The sequence below is a fragment of the Cupressus sempervirens genome, chromosome 7 (assembly GCF_028749045.1).
Source record: "Cupressus sempervirens isolate cs-2001-9-10 chromosome 7, ASM2874904v1, whole genome shotgun sequence".
In the NCBI taxonomy this organism is placed as follows: domain Eukaryota; kingdom Viridiplantae; phylum Streptophyta; class Pinopsida; order Cupressales; family Cupressaceae; genus Cupressus; species Cupressus sempervirens.
The window spans coordinates 182,198,012-182,220,077 of record NC_143124.1 but is presented as its reverse complement, the minus strand read 5'-3'; positions in this window follow the sequence as shown (position 1 = coordinate 182,220,077).

The window sequence follows — 22,066 nt, the reverse complement described above, 5'->3', positions numbered from 1 at the left end:
ATCAATCTCCAAGTGGGAGATTGTTGTTTAGTGTGGAGCCTGATCAGTCCCCAAGTGGGAGATTTTTAGATTGTGGTGATTGATCAGGAAGGTACTGTACATACTGTACATACTTCATAAATTTCTGGGCCGTGGCTGAGATTGTAGCTGACATATTATGGCCAACATATGGCTGACATGTTGTAATCCTAAAATAGATAAAATACTTGTATAAAAGGGCTTAGGGTTAGGTATTTTCATGATGTTGTGATGCAAAATTTCTTCTTGCAACGATATTGAGCTATTAGGGATTACAAATTGTAATCAGGTTGTAGTCACTGGATTGTAATAATATTGGACTTGCAGTTTGGTGGACATAGCATAGGGATTGGGTGAACCACATTAAATCTTGGTGCCTTGTGTTCATTTCTATGTGATCTATTATTTTTTGTTATTGGTTATATTTGCATGTAGTTTTTATTTCTATCCATGGTTTATCCTAATAGGGGTTAGCAAAGAAAATAATGAAACTAAAAGAAAATAACATAAAATTGAAATAACATGAAATTAAAATCCTACATAGACAGAAGCTACAAAAAACAACACACTACGAGTTAAACTTTCGAAGAAATCAATAGGGAACCAATAAAAATAGGAGGAATGCTTCCTAGAATCCACTGATGCAATCGTCAATGAGAAACTTTAACAATTATATGATATTTTACCTTTCATCAAATCACAAGGCCAAGGAAATTGTGCTCATGTGAGAGAAAAAGCTATGTAGACACAATTTGATGATCTCTTCTCAAGCTTGATACGTTAGCAGGATTCATAAATCTATAGCAAACACCAGAACTAAAAGATCATACAATTAGAAACAACACAATAAACCTTTGGCTCAATCACAATCTCATGAACAAAATTCACAAAACAATGACACATTCAGGCAAGAATCACTACACTCTAAATGCGAGCACCAAAAGCATAATTTTATTGTATAATAATGACGACCCTTGTTACATATTATAATGGGTTATTTATAAGAAATTGTCTCCTCAATTTTTGTTGAGAGTGAGAGATATCTTCATGCAATAAAATACTTTTAAAACATCAAAAAAAGCTAAATATATACAAACTAACAATTAATCTAGTTCTTAAAAGGCTCATACTTCTATTGGGTGGTCGTTATGCATAAGGTCAATGGTAGGAATCCATTGCACAATTTCTCTCTTGAAAAGCTAATCTTTTGGGATCAATTCCAAGGTTCAATATTTGTCTTGCGACATACCAAAATCAGCTCAATTGAAGATAAATGTGATTTTTTAGGAGGAGGCCTTTGTTGGATAATGAACCCTGTCAGATTGTTGGAAAGGAAAAAAATAAGATTAAGTTGCAGAATGGGAATCATTGGCTACTACATGAGGTAAGGCATGTTCCAAGGCTGACTAGAAATTTAATTTTAGCAAGGCAACTTAGTGATAAGGGTTGTGTAGTTAGGTTCCCTTGTAGTAGCAAAAGGTGTGAAACTAGGCACCTTATACCTTTGTATAGGTCATATTGTTCCTTCTACTTTAATTATTTCAAAGAAAAATGAATGTTCAGGAAAAATTGTTGCAATTGAGGAGGGAGAACAAATAGGTACTGTAGATTCTGATATAGTGTTGTGGCACAATAGACTTGGGCACATGAGTGAGAAAGGTATGAAAGTACTTCATTCAAAGAAAGTTTTTCCAGGTCTAAAATGTGTTAATATGGATTTTTGTGAAAGTTGTGTGTATGGAAAACACAAGAGAGTAAATTTTGTGAAGACTAGGAAGGAAAACAAAGAGGAGAAATTAGAGCTTGTCCATACCGATGTATGGGAATTGGCTCAAGTATCTTCCCTTGGTGGCTCTCATTATTATGTTACATTTATTGATGATACAACTAGATAGGTATGGATTTATTTCCTTAGATAGAAATATGATGTATTTCAAACTTTTAAGAAATGGAAATGCTTGGTTGAAAATAAGACTAGTAAAAAATTAAAATGTCTTAGATCTGATAATGGTGGTGAGTATTGCAGTCATGAATTTGAAGATTATTGCTCCACTAATGGTATTCATAGATAAAAAAACTCTTCCAAGAACTCCACAGGAAAATGGAGTGGCCGAATGCATGAACAGGACTATAATGGAGCGTGCAAGGAGCATGAGGTTGCATGTTGGGTTGCCCTTACACATGTGGGTGGAGGCTATCAATACTATTGTATATTTGATTAATAGGGGTCCTTCTACTCCTTTGGGTTGTGGTATTCTAGAGGAAGCATGGACTGTTAAGAAGGTGAGTTATTCTCTTCTCAAGACCTTCAGTTGTGAAGCTTTTGCTCACATAGATTTTGAAAATAGAACCAAGCTAGAAGCTAAATCAAAGAAATGTGTATTTGTTGGATATATCATTAATGAATTTGGTTATAGGCTTTGGGATTTTGAAAATCATAAAATTGTAAGAAGTTAGGATGTCATATTTGATGAGAAAGTGTTATACAAAGATCTGTTGCAACAACATGAGAAGAAAGAAGATGATTATGTAGTGCTAGATGATACTTCAAAAGCTAATGTTCCAGCCATTCCTCATGATGTGCAACAATAGAAACAACAAATACCACACACACTAGTGAATGTTAGATGGTCAATAAGGTAAATTAGACCTCCAGAAATTTTCTCTCCCTCTTTGTATTCTATTTTACTTACTGATGCTGGTGAACCTGAAAGTTATGATGAAGTTGTGCAAGTGGATACTAAGATTTAGTGGGAGTCTGCAATGAAAGATGAAATGGACTCTTTGCTAAAGAATAAGACATGGGATTTGTGCAAGTTGCCTACAGGTAAAAGAGCTTTATAGAATAAGTGGGTTTATAGTTTGAAAGAAGAGGAAGGGGGTAAGAAAAGATTTAAAGCCAGGTTAGTTGTGAAAGGATTTGTACAAAAAAAGGGCATTGATTTTGATGAGATATTTTCTCCTCTTGTTAAAATGACTTCTATTCGTACTATTTTAAGTCTTGTGGCTACTGAAGATTTTCATTTAGAGAAACACTATGTTAAAATAGCCTTTCTTCATGGAGATTTGGATGAAGAGATATATATGGCTCAACCATAGAAATTTGTAGTCAAAGGTGGAGAGATTAGTGTGCAAATTGAAGAAAAGTTTATATGGCTTGAAGCAAGCACCTCGGGAATGATATCTAAAATTTGACAATTTTATGCATGAGCATGGTTATAGAATTATGTGTCATTCAGATCATTGTGTCTACTTTAAGAGGTTGAATGATGATAGCTACATCATTTTATGTTTATATGTTGATGATATGCTTGTAGCTGGGTCTAACATGGATCACATTAAGTGGCTGAAAAGCCAATTAGCACATGCATTTGCTATGAAGGATTTGGGGGTAGCAAAACAAATCCTTGGTATGAAGATTTGCAGAGATAGGAAGAATAGAACATTGACGCTATCTTAGGCTGATTATGTGGAGAAGGTGTTGCAACATTTCTCTATGGAGAATGTTAAAGCTGTCAGCACACTTTTATTTGGTCATTTGAAGTTGACTAAGGAGATGTGTCCCAAGACACAGGAAGAGGAGGATAAGATGTCCAAGGTACCCTATGCTTCAACTATAGGAAGCTTGATGTATGCTATGGTATAATGGTATGTACTAGGCTAGATATTGCACATGTAGTGGGAGTTGTTAGCAGGTATATGGGTCATCCAGGAATTCAGCATTGGAATGCAATCAAATGGATTCTCAAATATTTGAGAGGAACATCCAATAAGTGTTTACACTTTGGGGGCTTTAATACTAATTTACAGGGCTATGTTGACTTAGATTTGGCAAGGGATATTGATACCAAGTGGAGTACTATAGGTTATGTCTTTACTGTTGGTGGAGTAGCTGTGAGCTAGGTTTCTAGGTTATAAAAGATTAATGCTTTATCCACTATAGAGGTAGAGTATGTAGCTGCTATAGAGGCAGCCAAGGAGATGATATGGGTATAGTTCTTCTTGGAAGAATTAGGACATCTTCAGAAGGATAATTATTTGTTTATAGATAGTCAAAGTGCCATTCATCTTGCAAAGAATTCAAATCTACATTCCAAGACCAAACACATACAGTTGTGATACCATTTCATTTGGTCAATTTTGGAGGATGGATAGTTAAAGCTAGAGAAGATACATACAAATGACAATCTAGTAGATATGTTGACAAAGGTAGTAACAAGGGAGAAGCTACACTCCTCTTCAACTTTGGTTGGTCTTTTAGATTGAACATGAATAAAAGAACAGTAGAGTCTAGGGTGGTTTGATCTAGTCGGATTCCCATGTGTTAGCGGTATTTCTATAGGATCAGTCTCCAAGTGGGATATTGTTATTTAGTGTTGAACCTAATTAGTCACCAAGTGGGAGATTGTTAGATTGTGGTGACTGATTAGGAAAGTACTGTACATACTTCATAAATTCTTTGGGTTGTGGCCGATGTTGTAGCTCTCATATGGAAAACATATGGCCGACATGTTGTAACCCTAAAATGGCATAAAATACTTGTATAAAAGGGCTTAGGGTTAGGTATTATTTATTAAGTTGTGATGTGAAATTGGTTCTTGTGGTGGTATTGAGTTGTAAGGGATTATGGATTGTAATCAAGTTGTATTCATTGGATCGTAATAATATTGGACTTTCTATTTGGTGGACATAGCCTAGGGATTGGGTGAACCACATTAAATCTTGGTGTCTTGTGTTCTTTTCTGTGTGATCTATTATTTTCTTTTATTTGTTATATTTGCATGTAATTGTTATTTCTATCTATAGATTACTCCTAACATTATCCCCATTCAACTCTATACCTACGAGCATGAAATCAAAATTTGACATTGAGAAAGCATCATCATTTTCTTCACTCTATTCATCCACCCTTTGCTATACTTCATCTTTTGAAGAAGAGAGCTCTAAAGGTTCTACTTGAGTGGATGGCAAGCTACCCATGGCACTCTTTCTCCTTTGCAACTCTATGGCTCTAGCTAGCCAAGTTCTTCCCTGTAGGGTCACTTGTTCCTCTTCTGATTCTTCTTCCTCCTCCTCTTCGTCTCCCTCCAAAATAATTTTGGGAATAGATGGATTAGGCACTAATCTTCTACTAATCCTTTTCTTTTTCTTCATTCAAATCTTAATTCTTTTCTTATGTTTCTTGGAGGTAGAAGGAGAAGCTGGCTCATCTTATCTAAGAGGAATGGAGACTTACAAAATCTCTCCCTCTTGTGGTTGGCTAGACACAACAGGAGGCAACTATGGTTCATCCTAGACTTGAGTAGCTCCAATATCTTGGGACCCTTGTGGACTCTATTCCTACTGCTGGGGAGGTTCCTGTTCTGTCTGAATCCTCTGAGGAGAGGTCCTCTTTCTTTTTTTCTTTCCTTTCCTTTTAGGAGGGTGATAATATCTAATTGAGAGATCAATGTAGTACAATGTTTCTAGCCTAATAGGAGACTGAGCTGCAAATGTAGGAATTGTTACATTCCTTCCTCCACCTCTTTCCGGGTGAGAATGTGCATGGAAGATTATAGTATTAGGAATTGGATCAAGTGGAAAAGGTTTCTTGATCCAATCCTTCATCATTCTGATAACATGCCTTGCTTGATGATTAATATCATTGGCCTCCTCCCTATCAACCTCAACATTCATAATGGGTCTTTCACCAATTTTGTTTGCGTTGAATAGGGGGTCCAATACTTCTTTAAAATCTTATTGCTTTATCTCCTCCAAGATGTTCAACTAGAGAGCCTTTTCTGCTAGATACAAAGTCATCCTATAATAGTCCCTAATGCGGACATTGTAGTCATTTGTGGCATTCATCCAGTGATCTTCAATAGCATCCTCATGATGGAAGTCTCTTCCTGCTAGACTCTCCACTTTTCCAACATTGTCAAAATATGGTCGGGGAGAGTTGTATTCTTGAAGGGGATAGTTCTCCTACTCCCATTCAAAAGATGGAATGTCTTACTTGCGCTTCACCTGATATGGTCCAATGACCAATGGCCATGCCCAACAAGGTTTTCGTTGCCTCTTTATCTTCTCATAGGCCAACTCAATTTGTCAAGAAATCTCTAGCAATACTAGTTTGTCACTAGGATATCTTCAAAGCTTCTTAGGATTGATAGAGGCACTAGCTACCCATAGATATGTGAACATTTTGAATTGGATGAAGTAGGCTTCGAGAGTAGTGATTTGTGCTTTGGCTTCATCAGATAACCTCTTCCCATAGTCTCTTTCAATGAATCAAATGATCACAAATATGAATGCATCATTCATGATTCTATACTCCTTGTTCTATGCTGAGAGTTTCTTTTTCACCAGCTGGGGGTAGACTATATATGGCTAGGCAATGGGGTCCTGCATACTATCTCTCATGTACAAAATAGGATAGTTTGTTTTCCTTGCTACAAGTAGGTATACCATGTAAGAAGTCATGTAAAACTTCTTCTTGTCCTTCACCATCCTCAACTACTCACTCAAGTTCTCACTTAGTGTGGTGGCCCAATCCAGTGGCATCTTCACTTGTCTGATGGTCTCAATGAAGTTGACCATAAAGGTACTAAGGTGACCTACTGTGAGTAAGCCCATGACTTTTCTCAAGAGAATGATGGAATAATTGATATCCTCCTTCATGTATCCTCGAGTCATATCCACTTTGCCTATTATATTTCCCCTCAAAGGCTTCTCAATAAGGTATGCAGATTGTATGATATTAATTGCTTCTTGCTAGTGCTCCCTGTACCATCTCTCAGCTACTTCATATGAGAGTCTAATGAACTGGTCTACTCTTGGGAGATGGAAGACTCTCTCAATGTTATCAGGTTGGAGATCCAACACCACTTCTTTGGTGATACTCTCAACTATTCTTTCATTAGGAACAAAATGCTAAGATAGGGCCATGATTAGTTTAGTTATTTGTATTGACATAAGGTGTGACGTGGTGTTCACCAAACCAAAATAGATCAATGAAGATACCAAGGCTGATCTCTTTGTTGGCTTGTTGCAAATTCTTAGGAAATCTCCTAAATCCTTGCGCCCTAAGTCAATATCTTGAATTTCTAAATGGTCATCATGGAATCTCAACTTCGAGGGTACACCCTAGAACTTGAAGACGACTGGTTTGGGTTCCATTCCGGATGTGGACACCATTTGATCACCTGCACATTATGAGGGAACAAAACAAACATTAGTTAATTAATAGATAAAAACTAAATGCAAAAGAAAAGTTTTAATTAAAGTCTAAATGAGCGTTACATAAAATAAAAATTAAAAAAATGTCCCTTTGGTTTATTTCATCTTTTTTTATTATTCCCCTTGTTTTCCTTTTTTTTAAATTTAATTTTTCTTTTTTTAAAATTTTAAAATTTTATATTTGTTTTTTAAATTTTTTTTAAATTTTTAAATTTTAAATTTTAAATTTGTTTTTTTTGAACTTTTTCAAATAAAAAAAATGTGAGTGGTGCACAACACGCAAGGCATGGCCTGTGGCACTTGGCCCACAACACGTGGTGTCGAGAGGTGTGTGGCATGCAAGGTGTGGCCCATGGTGCTTGGCCCATGGGTGTGACGCTTGTGAGGCCATGGATGAGGATATGACATACAACACTTGTGGTGGCCCTCGATGCTAGTAGTGGCACGTGACACTTGTAAGCGTGTGGTAGAGGATATGACATGTGGTGCTCGTGGTGGCACTTGGTGCAAGTGAAAGGCACAGAAGGTTTGTGAGCCTGCAGCTTAAGTTATGGCACGTGGTGCTTGTGGTGGTGCTCAATGCTAGTGAAAGGTGCACAAGGTTTGTGAGTTCGCAACTTAAGTTATGGTGCACGATGCTTGTGGTGGTGCTTGGTGCTAGTGAAGAATGGGGACTCTTGTGCAGTGCAAGCTGCGGTACCCACACGTTGTGTGTGTGGCACATGGCACCAAAGGCTCGTAGCGCTCACATGGGGCATGGCATCAAAAAACCCACTATCTTACCTCATGATGTGATCTCCGCTAAGTGTGAAATGAAAGAGGAATGGATTGTGAAGTGTTTGGGCAAGGGCTTTTATAACCCCTGCTGCACTACGCTAGGTGCGTGGTGCATCTCAATGTGCATGCCGGTGCATAGCATGCACTCCACCCAAGCACTTGCATGCTTGCATGTGATTTTTAAAAAAAATTCTATTTTTTGTTTTTATTTTTTGATTTTCTAATTTTTAAATTTTTTAAATTTTTTTTTTTTTGATTTTTGACTCTAAATCTTTCTGACTTTTAATACTTTCTCCTAACTCTCAAACTATGAGTCTAGGAGTTAGAAAAGAAGTAGGGGGTCCCTATTCCTAGTGAGGAATGGGGTGTGTGTTGTGGACACCACAACACAAGGTTATCAGTACTAGCACCATCCACAATCACCTTGCAGACTTTACCACTAGACTTACAACAAGTCCTGAACAAACTAGTCCTCTAACAAGAATCCAATGTCCTCTAACCATCTAATATTCCCTGAGCTAACAAACTTTCTGCTTGCTCAAGTTGACTATCCTAGACTGCAACCTCATTCACAATAGTAGTTGTCCTACCATGTGAACATTCAAAAGTTCTATGCCCTTCTTTCTCTCATTTGAAACAATTACCTCTAAACCCACCTCCAACAATCCTTTTCTTCTGATCAATAGGTTTTGGTTCACCTTCTGCACTTGGTTTAGCTTGTTCCAAACTATCTTGCTTCTCTTTCCCTCTAGCATTACCTTGACTTTTCATCTTCAACTTATCTTTTTCCTTTAGAGCATACTGATAAGAATCTTCAATTGAAGAAATATTCAACATACCAACCTCATCCTTCATATTAAATCTAGAACCATTAATGTACCAAGCTACCTTTTCTTTTGAGAATTCTGTATGACCAGACCAAATAGTCAACTTGTACAATTCCTCGATATAGTCTTTCATAGACGCATCCTTCTACTTTAGATTTTGCAACCCCTTAAACAACTCAAGTTCATAATCAACAGGAATGAACTTAGCCTTCAACTTAGTCACCATCAACCTTATTTTAGAGATCTTCATTTCACCTTCCTCTTCTTTGTCTCTTTTCAATTGTTTCCACTGAAGAGTAGCTTGTCCCTTCAACTTAGTTTGTGCCAACCTCATTCTTAGTGGATCTTCAATATCCTCAAGCTCAAATTAGTTTTCAAATTCACCAATCCAGTCAATTAGGTCTGTAGGAGTCAAAGTACCTAAGAAATTAGAAACCTCCATCTTATGCTTTAGCTTCAATTGAGATCCATGTCTAATAGACTTGCTAGCCCTAGTTCTAATAGGTCTCTCCACATGATTAGTTCTATCCTCATGATTAGATCTAGCAACTTCAAAGTCTTCGGCAACTTCCTCATCTACCTTTAGTAACCACATACCTAGGTACACCACCTAAAGCACTTACAATTTTGACAATCATGTCACTCTTCATCAATGCAATCTCAAATTTAAATTTTTCTCTATTCTTCTCTAAGATCCTTTCTTTGATAGCATCACTAAGATCATCCAATTTCCATAAGGTCCAATCTTCTTTGAGGCATCTTTCAAAGTTTCACAAACCTAAAGCAATAGATCCACCAATCTAGAAGATCAATCAAGTCCACAAGATCAACCTTCTCCAAACCACAATCCTAGTGCAAACTACCTCAACTTTGGTGATCTATCAACACACTCAGGAACAACCCACTCTGATACCACCTGATGTAGTGTAAGGAAGGAGAATCCCCAAAGGATGTTTCCAAGCCCCTAGCAAATAACCATACAATGGAAACACAACAACCAACAACAGTAATGCAAGATCTAATACCAAATCAGAGCTCTTTATTCATAAAATAACTGATTACATGTAACATGACCCACTATAAGGCCTTCTGGGATAGGGCCAAATACAAACAAAAATTACAATATTAGCTCTACAAGATCCAAAAATATCCAACATACAATCTCAATCCCTACTAGTCCAAATCCACAACTAGATTAGAACACCAAGAAGAATCCACACTTGTACCCTCAAGTCCACCAAGCAATCCTCTGGTTCTCAAGCCGCAACTTCTAGCTCTACAAAATTCACATCTACACTTCTCCAAGCTGGATGATCATGTCATACTCTCTACCTAAAGACTCCACAAAACTCCCTTACCTATAACCAGCTAAGCCATAAGTCAACCCAACTCATTAAAAACTAAATTAAATCCCATACATTAAATAAATGTTGAGCCATAAGTTAGCTTCAACACAAATTAAATACCCATGCATAAATTAAGTGCCAAAAATTTGGCTCAAAGACAACTCGACACCAAAAAAAACCAAGACCAGGCTGAGTGTTAGCAAAACCAAGCCAAACACCAATAAATTCTAAAGCATTGCTAAGCTCATAGTGCAAACTGAGCACCACTAACCGTGTTAAGCTCCTAGACCATGACAATTTCTATAGACCATGTCAAGCTCCATATACCATGTCAAGCCCCATAGACCATGCCAAGCTCCATAGTGTATGTTGAGCTCCTAGAGTATGTCGAGTTCCTAGGCATAAACTATGCATAATAATGACTGAGCATCACTTCATTGGTGATTGAGTCCACATCTAAAAACTAGAATCCCTCCAACATGTAGGATTGAAACAAAGCTAAGGATGCTCCTAGATTAGCTAGAGCTTGGATGAAGGTTCTAACCCCTAAAATTAATATTTTCTTTTGGACTATACTTCAAAATGAAATTTTAACTCTAGATAATTTGCAAAAATAAAGGTATTAATTTAATGAATAGATGATGTCTTTGTAAAATGGATTTGGAATATAGGAATCACTTTTTTATGAATTATAATTTTAGCCTGAATATTTGGGCTTCCCTCCTTCAATATTGGAATATTTGGTTGGTTGAGCCTAATAATATTGATGATTGTTTTTAGAATTGGATTTGTCATATTAAATGTATTGGAATTAGTTTTATTTTGAGGATTTATGTTCCCTATCTTTGTTGGGGTATTTGGAAAGAAAGGAAAAATAGAATTTTTAGAAGTAAAGAAACTCCTGAGTGGCTTGCGGATCAAAATATTATCAAAGCCATTAAAGAGAATTTTAGAGCTCAAAATAAAAATATTGCTAATGTTCAAATATGAAATCCTATAAATGTAATAGGAACTAACACAAAATAGGATGGCTAGAAACAACATGTGAAATGGAGATCTCCCACTTTGGATTGGTTGAAAGATAAGTTTGATGGATCTACTAAAGGGAACCCTAGAATAGCAGGATGTGGTGGATTTTTGAGAGACCATTATACACTTGTACATTTTGACTCATTTTTTGATGAAAATTGGTTGACTTTTTGAATCATGTTGGTAGAATGTTCAACCAATTTCTTTGTGACTATTTTTTTCATCAAAAATTCAACCGAGTCTTATAGGTGTCATAATATTGATGATGCATTTGGTAAAAAATGGCCAAAAATGGGCTCCCTTGTTAATAAGACCATTGGTCAAATTTTGACCATGTTTGGTTGAAATGTCAACCAAAGCATCGACCAAGATGCCAAACCCATGACAACATTCTGGTTGATGCATTGGTCAAAATTTCCACCAAACATTGGTCAGAAGTTTGACCAATGCTAGCCTTCGATTGACCAAGATGCCAAAACCATGATGACATCTTGGTCAATCAATTGGTGTAAATTTCCACCAATGTTGGTAAGCATTGGTAGAAATTTTGATCAACTTATTTTGTTTAAATAAAATTTACTAGAAGATAAATATCCAAAGTAATGACCCATGACAACCTAATCAGTGATTAGTTTGGATATTTATTTTTAGGTCTTTGGTGGGTCTACCACCACCTTGAGATGAGATTTCATGGACCCATATTAATGGCACTACAATTGGCTATAGATGGGTGTGGTTCCCATGTATTAGGGTGTCTCATTCCCTACATCTATACCATGGAGAGGGAGAGAATATATGTTGGGGTCATAGCATGATGGCCCACCTATACCATTAGAAAGAATTTGAGTTAACCTTATCCTATTGATGCTTAGCTCTCTGACACCCACACATGTCAAAGATAAAGTAGAACAAACATGATTGAATCCACACACAAAACAAAGGGTACCCACCATACTTGATATGATATTCATAAAATGACTGAAGCTCCTACAACAAAAGGCCTCCACTAAATGCTTAAAGCACCAAGATCAAGTTGGGTCAATGCATTCATATAATTACAGATAGCTTCTAGGAAAAGTTATTTTTAGTGTTAGTAAAAGTGTTAATTGATTCATTTCTTACATCATATGTTTTAGAGAAGGAGTCACTATTTTGTTCTAGATAATTTCCCAATGAGCTCACACTAAATAAAACTCAATAAGGCTTTCACAGTGCAAAGACTACAAATAGAATTTTATTAAACAATATTCCTCACTACTCTAAGAAAATAACACCTCTGATGACAAAAATGATTGAATCCACACACAAAACAGAGGGTACCCACCATGTTTAATATCATATTCATAAAATGATCAAAGCTCCTAGAAACACAAGGCCTCAGCTAAATGATTAATGATTAAGGCACCGAGATTAAGTTGACCCATATATTCATCTAATTACATATGGCTTCTAGGAAAATTTTTTTTGAGCGTAGTATAATTGCTAATCGATTCATTTTCAACATAACACTTATTCCATAGAAAGTAATTTTTTTAAAAATGATTGCTTAATTAAATGAATCTAACTACAAGAGAATTGCATTGACTCAAGTAGTAATTGCTTAAGGAGATGTAACCTCAAAATCATGAGTAACCTTAACACATCATTAAGTCATTCACTTTATTCCTCTAAAATAGTACATAGTAGAAAATTATAGTAATAACTTAGTGAGTCAAAAATCAAGGTAGAATTTAAGTGTATCACATGTGCATTGGCCGATCCACCAACTATTGGAAAAATTGGACTTTATACACAGTTCGAGAGAGTGGGCTTAGTTACATCTTAAATTCTACTAGGGAGACATGTCAAACCTCCCTAACATTGAGGGTGACTTATTCCTTTATGAAACTAAAAGACCTCAACTAAAAAATAGGTTTCTTTGTCATGTTTGAACTCTTAATTAGTAGACAAGAATACATGAACATGCGAGAATCACTACATGAGTTAATGAAACATGATATTATCATCTTGCAAACTCCTCTAAATCCTTTAGGTGTTAATTCCTTCCAAGATAGAGTCAAAAAATGTTTCTAGCAATTACATTTGGTCTGTGTCCTCTAACTTCTTCCACATAGGTTGCAAGGGCCCTCTTAACAAATAAACATCCATTTACATTATACCAATAATTACAGTTTGATAGTATAATAACCATGGACAATCACATACCATAATCATTCATTATATATAACATCTATGTCATAATTAAGTGAAAACATTGTCCACACATCAAAGTTTGATGGAAGTAATGAATGGGATAGAGAAGCTAAAATATTACCAATTGTAGGACTCATAACTTCCCCTATTACACTTTTATTGTCCTCACACAAACAAGGGCCTAAGATTAAAATATATCACATCAAATCTATAACCTATGAATTTTTACTTAGCATCTTTTTCATTGATTTTAATTATTTTATTGTTTTGGTCTGAGTAGCATGAGATGTTCCAAATATCTCATTGCACTCATGCTCTCTAGAAATTGAGGAAGGTCCATCTCTAACTCTAGTTTTGAGGAAGGTCCAACTCTGACTTTGACTCTAATTCAATAGATTCTTTAATTAAGAATTATGAAAAAATATAATAATTTGATTATACTTTGCTTTCTAATCTTGGAATGATATTCCATGATCACAATCTGTTCTCTTTATGCTTTCTCTTTTTCTTTATACCTTCAATTTTACGCTACTAGTGCATGCATTAGTATTTACATTATCTATGTTCCTCTTTTCCCCTTCCTCAAAGAAAAATTATTTGTTTCCTCTTGTGTAAATCAGCAAGTTTTGCAACTTATCCCCTCGAAAAATCTCATCATCTCTCTTAGAGTCTCACTCATCAATCCACAAATTTATATTTTATTAAGTTAAATTATTTATTAGAAAGTTTAGCATAGGTTTCTAAGATTATGACAATAATTGATGAACAAAATCACAATTATGGTAAAGAAACAAAACCAGTATACATGAACAATATAATCTAAACAAGAAATCCATTTCAAAATGTTCTCATTTGCTCCATTACTTAGATCATTTTAACATCAAGCTTTCTATGTATAAAACAATTCAACATTTCAAATTTTAGTTGCTACCTTATTTTGAATTGAATATCAAGGCAATAAATAATGATAATGATTATTGTTCAAATTATAGAAAATTGGTTAATATATTGAATGTGTGCAATAAATTGAATAAGATGATGGGATATTACTTTTATAAAATATACGGGTTTCAAGATTATAGTATATTCCTAATTTTAGAAAATATAAGTTAAATAAGATGGTTCCTACAAATCAATATTTATATAAAATCTGAAAAAAAAAAAAGATTCTTTTAAGATTTTAAACAAGGACATGTTAAAATAATCAAGAACTAGAGAAAGGTCAAATCAGAAAACTCTTGCCATTATAAAATAATCAAGAAGCAAAGAAAGGTTAAATCAACTAATGAATTGAAAAATAATGATTAGAGAAAGATGCAAAAATTAGATGGACCATAACATGCAGCAGGATATTGATAAACATCTTACTTGGGATCTTGAGTTATGTGGTGCAACACAAATAATGACTCCATAGTATCAAGTCATAGAAGGTTATGATGGTCTACATGTCTAATTATTATGTCATCTGGGAACTCAAATCTTTTATTCTCTCCATGTAATCCATCTTCCTAAAATTCCTATTTTAAAAGTTTTAAATTCATAATTATACCCTCAAAATAGGCTACAAAAAGAATGAGTAGTAAGAAAAATAAAAAAATGTATTTGATGTAGGTTATTAATTCCTCCAAAGTAGCTCACCTGTGTATGAAAATTTATAATTTCTGGCACCATGTTGGCCAATAGTTGTTATAGAATACATCTCATAGAAAGTCTTCATGATATCCTCTACAAGATTCAAGTTTTCTATATCCTCCATAGTCATTAAACCTTCTTCCATTGCCCTCTATTTTTTTAGGCCTCTAGTTGCCCCAAGTGCAAGGGTGCCAAGTAGGAAACATACCTTCAAATACAATTATAGGAATTTTTTTTGAGTTCTAATAGAAACAATTGATCAATTGCGATGTCTGTGTGATAAAAATGTTATGGGCCCCATGGCAAGCTATCAAAAATGTTTGTCACAATTGAGATGAACATGTGGTAGGAATGCAAAGTTTCTATCACAATTTTGATGGCATTTTGTATTAATAAAAAAAACTTGGCAAAAAGGATTGAGTAGCTATGATGCAATCATAGGTTAATATCATCATGCTGTCATAGGTTAATATTGAGCTTCATCTAGTTTCGAGAATAGTTTAATATTCTCTACTAATTAGGGCCAACCACATGAAGGTGGAAGCTCATATGCCTCCCCCTTCCTCCCAACATCTAAATTCCCCATTAACATCTAAAATCTTTAAGAAAAGGATCAATGTATAAAGTACAAAAAAAGGTTCTAGACCTACAAAAGTGACATCATTTTCCCATCTTCTAGTGCATGTCATTTTTCCATCACATCCAAAATAAGATTCTTCCACTCTAAATTGAGAATGCACATGCAACTACATTCTGTATGCATGGACAATAGAAGGAACTGAAAAAAACTCAGCATGTTTACACTTATTTATTAGGTCTATGCAAAGCTCTAACAAAAATGGAAACTTGATGGGTTTTTTTAGCTCCACCTTATTTCATATGCATATGAATTGAGATTGCATATTGAACTATGGTGTCCTTCTTGATTGCTTGAAACCAATAGATTCATATAGTTAATTGTCATACAATCATAGGTTAATGTTGAGCTTCACTTGGTTTCAAGAATAGATTAGTATTCTTTACTAAGTAGGCCAACCACATGAAGGTGGAAGCTCCTTTGATCCCACCCCCCAACATAACATCTAAATTCCCCATTAAAATCTAAATTTTTAAAGAAAGGATCAATCTTTAATGTACAAAAAAAGGTTCCAAACCTACAAAAGTGCCGTCATTTTCCAATCTTCTAGTGCATGTCATTTTTCCATTGCATCCAAAATAAGATTCTACCAATCTGAATTGTGAATGCATGTGCAACTACATTCAAATGCATGGATAATAGGTGGAGCTGATAAAATACAACATGATTACATTTATTTAATAGGTCTTTTAAGTTTTTAAAATTATAGACCATCATGAACAATGTCGTGATGGTCTATAAATTAAAATACCTAATTAAAGACCTCTAACAAAAATACAAACTTGTTGTATTTTTCAGCTCTTCCTGATGTTGTATGCATATGAATTGGAATTGCATATTGAACTATGGCATCCTTCCACATTGCTTGAAACCAAGAAGTTCACACAATTAGTTTTCATACAGTCATAGGTTAATGTTGAGCTTCACTTGGTTTCGAGAATAGTTTAAAATTCTCTACTAATTAGGAGCAACCATGTAAAGGTAGAAGCTCATTTTCTTCCCCTCACCACCAACATCTAAAATCTTTAAGGATCAATCTTTAAAGTACCTAGAATATCCTTATCGCCTCTTGCTACTCTCAGGGGAAGTCCATCTTCATTGCTCATGAGAAATTCATCACATAGGTACATCCAGGAATGTCCTCATTGCCTCTTGCATAAAATAAATCCAATATTAGAAAATGCCTCCTAAGAAATAATAGTTCAAGTGAAATAAACACATGAAAAATGAGAGAGAAAAAGAGGAGTCTACTTACCAATAGGTGTTGCCATCACATATGTGGCCATGCTACATGTTTAGTGAGTTCTATTATTTTTTTGTTGTGACAATCTCTCTCTCTCTCTCTCTCTCTCTATATATATATATATATATATATAGACACACACACACACACATACACATATAAACATATATTCATATGTATACATACATACATAAATACATACATACATATGTACATGCATGCATGCATACACACATGCATACATACATACATATAAAGAGACCTTTTTAAGGCACTAAATGCTTACCTCAAGATCCTCCACAAAAATAATGCAAACCAAGAAAAATAGGCAAAGTTCATAAGAAATTTTATAAAAATATATCATAACAGATATTTTTAGAGAGAAACAAATCATAACCTAGTTAAATGAGTCTAGTTTCTAATTAGCTGGGTTGATATTTACATATATTTAACTGGGTTATGGCTTCTACAAGGGAATGAACCTCATGATTATGACATTTACATAGAAGCATAACTTTCTTCTTCAAATCCTTAGAGATAACTCTTCACTAAAGTTATTGCTTTAGCAATGAGAATAACTACTATAAATTCCTAGGCACTAAGGGACACTAAACCTATGCTACATTTTCTAGAGACATGGGAGAAGTTACTATAAAATTTAGTACTTTGTAACACTTTGGACCATATAGTGATACCCAAATTAATAGTAGCAATAGATACTTGGGAAACTGTATTTGATCCTGCTAGCAGGGAACAACTAATTGTTCATTTTGTTGTACCTAATCTAGTAACAGTTCTACAAGGATTTGTAATCAACCCAACTAATCAAAAACTAAACCAAATTAGTAGATACTTGGGATCCTTGTAGTGAGAGAATGCCAATACATGCATGGTTACATCCTTGACTTCCATTATTGAGCTAGTGTATGGACCCTTTATATCCAACCATTTTTTATAAATTGGGGAATATGCAATTTTATAACCTTGGAAAATTGTATTTGATCCTACTAGCTAGGAATAGTAGATTGTTTGTTTTATTGTACCTAATCTAATGATAGTTCTACAAGAATTTGTAACCAACCCAGCTGATCAGCAAATAGACCAAATTAAGAGTAGCAGTAGATACTTGGGATCCTCATAGGGAGAGCATGTCAATACATGCAAGGTTACATCCTTGGCTTCCATTGTTGGGCCAGTGTATGGAGCCTTTATATCCAACCATTCTTTATAAATTGGAGAATGATCTTAATGTCTAACATCAAGTGATGCATCTACATATGCAATATTATCACCTTGGAAAACTATATTTGATCCTACCAACTAGGAACAACTAATTGTTCATTTTATTGTACCTAATATGATGATAGTTCTATAGGAATTTGTAATCAACCCAACTAATCAACAAGTAGACTAAATTAACAACAACAGTAGATGCTTGGGATCCTTGTAGGGAGTGTGTGCAAATACATGCATGGTTACATCCTTGGCTTCCATTGTTGGGCCAATGTATGGAGCCTTTACATCCAACCATTCATTAGAAATTGGGAAATTTGCTTCATGCCTAGCATTCAAGTGATGCATCTACATATGTAATTTCATCACCTTGGAAAATTATATTTGATCTTGCTAGCTAGGAATAACTAATTTTTCATTTTATAGTACCTAATATGATGATAGTTCTACAGGAATTTTTAATCAACCTAGCTAATCAACAACTACACCAATTTAAATAGGTTATGGCTCGGGCATGTACTATTCTCGTTTATCATATGGTTACAATGTTGGAGGCAACATTTTTTTATTTGTGAAGGATATGGAAGAAGAGCAGTGGTGTTGGAAAACATGAAAATTTAATAATGTGAAGTCATCCTGAGGAGCTTATGTATGCTCTTGACAAACATGTCATTGAAATTTTTTATCATGATCTTTTTTGCTTCTATATGTTTTTGCATGGAGCCTTCACACACCTAGTCCTCACAAATTTCTACTTAAGAATGTATGTGAATCTACAATGCACTTCTATTTGGTGATATATGTAGAAAACCATATAATCCTTCATCACAAAAGGTCTTTCACTTGGTGTGCTCATTCATTAAGTTAAGCAACCAAGTTTGCATTTCAAATCATGATTTATCTATTTTGGGCTTACAAATTGGTACAGCAACCCAGAAAGAGTACCTAAGAAGAGATGGATCTCACATTCATTCATTAATAAAATATAACATTCATTCATTCTCACATGAAGTAAAAAAAAATCATGGGCATCCATAAAATAATCTCACAATGTCCAAAGCTAACATGTAACATTAGTTCATCCTTTATCATTCATTAATAGTAGCATATAAACACATAACATTAAATAACATGTGAAATAAGGTATTTAAACATGCCTTAACCAATTATGATTTAATTCTGGATCACCCACCTGATTAGTTTGGAATTTTGTTCTCACCCAAAATCATGAAATGTAAGAACAACTATGCCAAAAAGAACATAAGAAGATGATTATCATGCACCAATCATGTTTTTTTAGCTCTTTTGGTACAATTGTTCTTACAATAATTTGTCTTAATCTCCAATTGGTTAGTATGTGTTTTGAAAAATTATTCTTGGAATGTGAGTTAGGAAAAAGAGAAATATCATACTTGAAAAAAATGTAAAAAAATGTAATTAATTTTTTAATTTTAATTTCATAAACTTGCAAAGAGAACCATAGAATTATAAGAAACTATTGTTGTTTGTACCATTTGAAAATTATAGTTACAAGTGATAAAGTTATATACCTTTGATTCAAAGAGCACAAATAATCGAAATGAAGTATTGCAGAAGGTTCAAGCTCAACTGCCCCCTCCCCCCCATGTGGATGGCATTCTTAAGTATAGAATAGTTGCATCCATACATACATATATACATGCATACATACATGGTTAAGTGGTATCTGACTATGTCCAAGACTACCTAACTATATCCAAGGAATCTACACACTAGAGGCATACTCTGCCTACTAGGTTATCTATATACTTGTATCCACAAGATCAAGACCCTTGAACTACTCACTCTAATAAATATGTGGTTTTTTTTTTGCTAATTTTTTTGATGTAGCTATATTCCTATAATCAATAGTGAGCTTTACTCACCTAATACAGCTCTTCACTATCATACACCCTCTCAGGAAAACTAGGCAATTTTCTATAATTACAATACTATAATAACCTGGTGCAACCTTTGTGTTGTAGTTTATAGTTAATGTAAGGATAACCTATATACATCCTAACTCACTCCTTATATAGTTATGTTTAAAATCTTGTAACAATAATCAGTGGGTCTAAATAGACCAGTCAAGTTAATGCTGAAACATAGAGTTTAGCCTTCTATTTTCAAAAACTAGGTACACTAGCTACATATAATGTCTTAAAATATAAGCCTCATGAGTTAGCATATAATTTATTAAAATAGTTAAGTGCTACCTAACTATGTCCAAGGCATCTTCACACTAGAAGTATACTCTGCCTACTAGGTTGCCTACATATATGTATCCACGAGATCAAGACCCTTAAACTGCTCACTATAATGAATATTTAGTTTTGGTTTCTAATTGTTTTGATGTAGCTATATTCCTCTAACTAATAGTGATCTCTACTCACCTAATATAGCTCTTCACCACCATACACCCACTCAGAAAAATTAGGTGGTTTTCTATAATTACAGTACTGTAATACCATGGTGCAACCTATGTTTTGTAGTTTATAGTTAATTTAAGGTTAACTTATATATCTCCTAAATCATTCCTTATATAGTTATTTTTAAAATCTTGTGACAATACCAATGGCCATGTTGGCTATTGAGTGAGTTTCATTATTTTTTTGTTGTGCCAAGATCTCTCTGTTTATATACATACATACATACTATAATACCCTAAAATTGGCTCATTGCCATCTCAACCAATTCTAGTCTATTTGTGACCAATCCTAAAGTCCTATTCCAAGTTAGGAAAATTCTTATTCTACTACTCACTACTTAACTTAATTGTCAGATGCAGAAAACCCTAATCTGCATTCATCATGCTTATTATTTAATTCCTATAGTATTTACTCATATTAGTCACATTAAACCTATTGATTAATATTTAATTTAATTACTAAGTATTTATACTTTAATTAAATTAAATTATATCTTAAGGCTAATGTACTATTGAATTAAATTTATTTAATTTAATAAATGTGCCTATTTTAATTAATTAAATGGAGCACTTACTTCTAATTAATTAAACAAAGTTATTTAATTAAATGGGAAGCCATTCCTAATTAATTAAATGAATTTATTTAATTAAATAAGAAAAGTGTCTCTAATTAATTAAAGGATTATTTAATTAAATAGAAAAGGTAATTATGAGAGTATATATCATTTTATTAAATTAATTATCTCACCAAAATCTCTCTTCGGTTCAAAAAGGAAAATTTTCAGTTCACTATTGATCAAAAAGGAATTAAATTAGTTAACTCCTTATTCTACTCAAATTAAATTAGTTAACTCCTTATTCTATTCAAATTAAATTAGTTAACTCCCTTTAATTTGGGAATCTTCCTTTATGATTGAGCTTCACCTTTATTCCTAACCGTTGATTGAAATCGATCTCAACCATTGATGGATTCTAGGAAAGTCTATTTAAGAGACCCTCATCTCTTCATTTTAAGAGAGGTTGAATGAGAATTTACATTGAATTGCTGCTGGATTGTGCATTCATTTGAGCTCCTTACTTTCATAAGATATTCATTTTCTAGTTTAATCTCATTTAGCATAATATGCATACATTTTAGCATAGCTTTCTTTTACATGTTTTCAGATTAAACGTGCATACTCCATTCTAGATTAATCTGCATTCTCATATAGATTACTCGCATTTTCTTTCAAATCCTTAATTCATAGAGGGTCTGGTTGCTTAAACACCTCAAATTTGAGGATATCTAACAAGCAATTCCCTTTAGATAGAAGGCAACAAGACGTCTTGTCTGCTAATTTTTGGATGAACAATCCAATGTTCACTCTGGGATGAATCCATATACAATGACCATGTTGAAGTGTGTGTGTTAGATAAGGCCACATGTTCATGCATACATTTCTGGCACCCACTGTGGGGCAGAGAAAA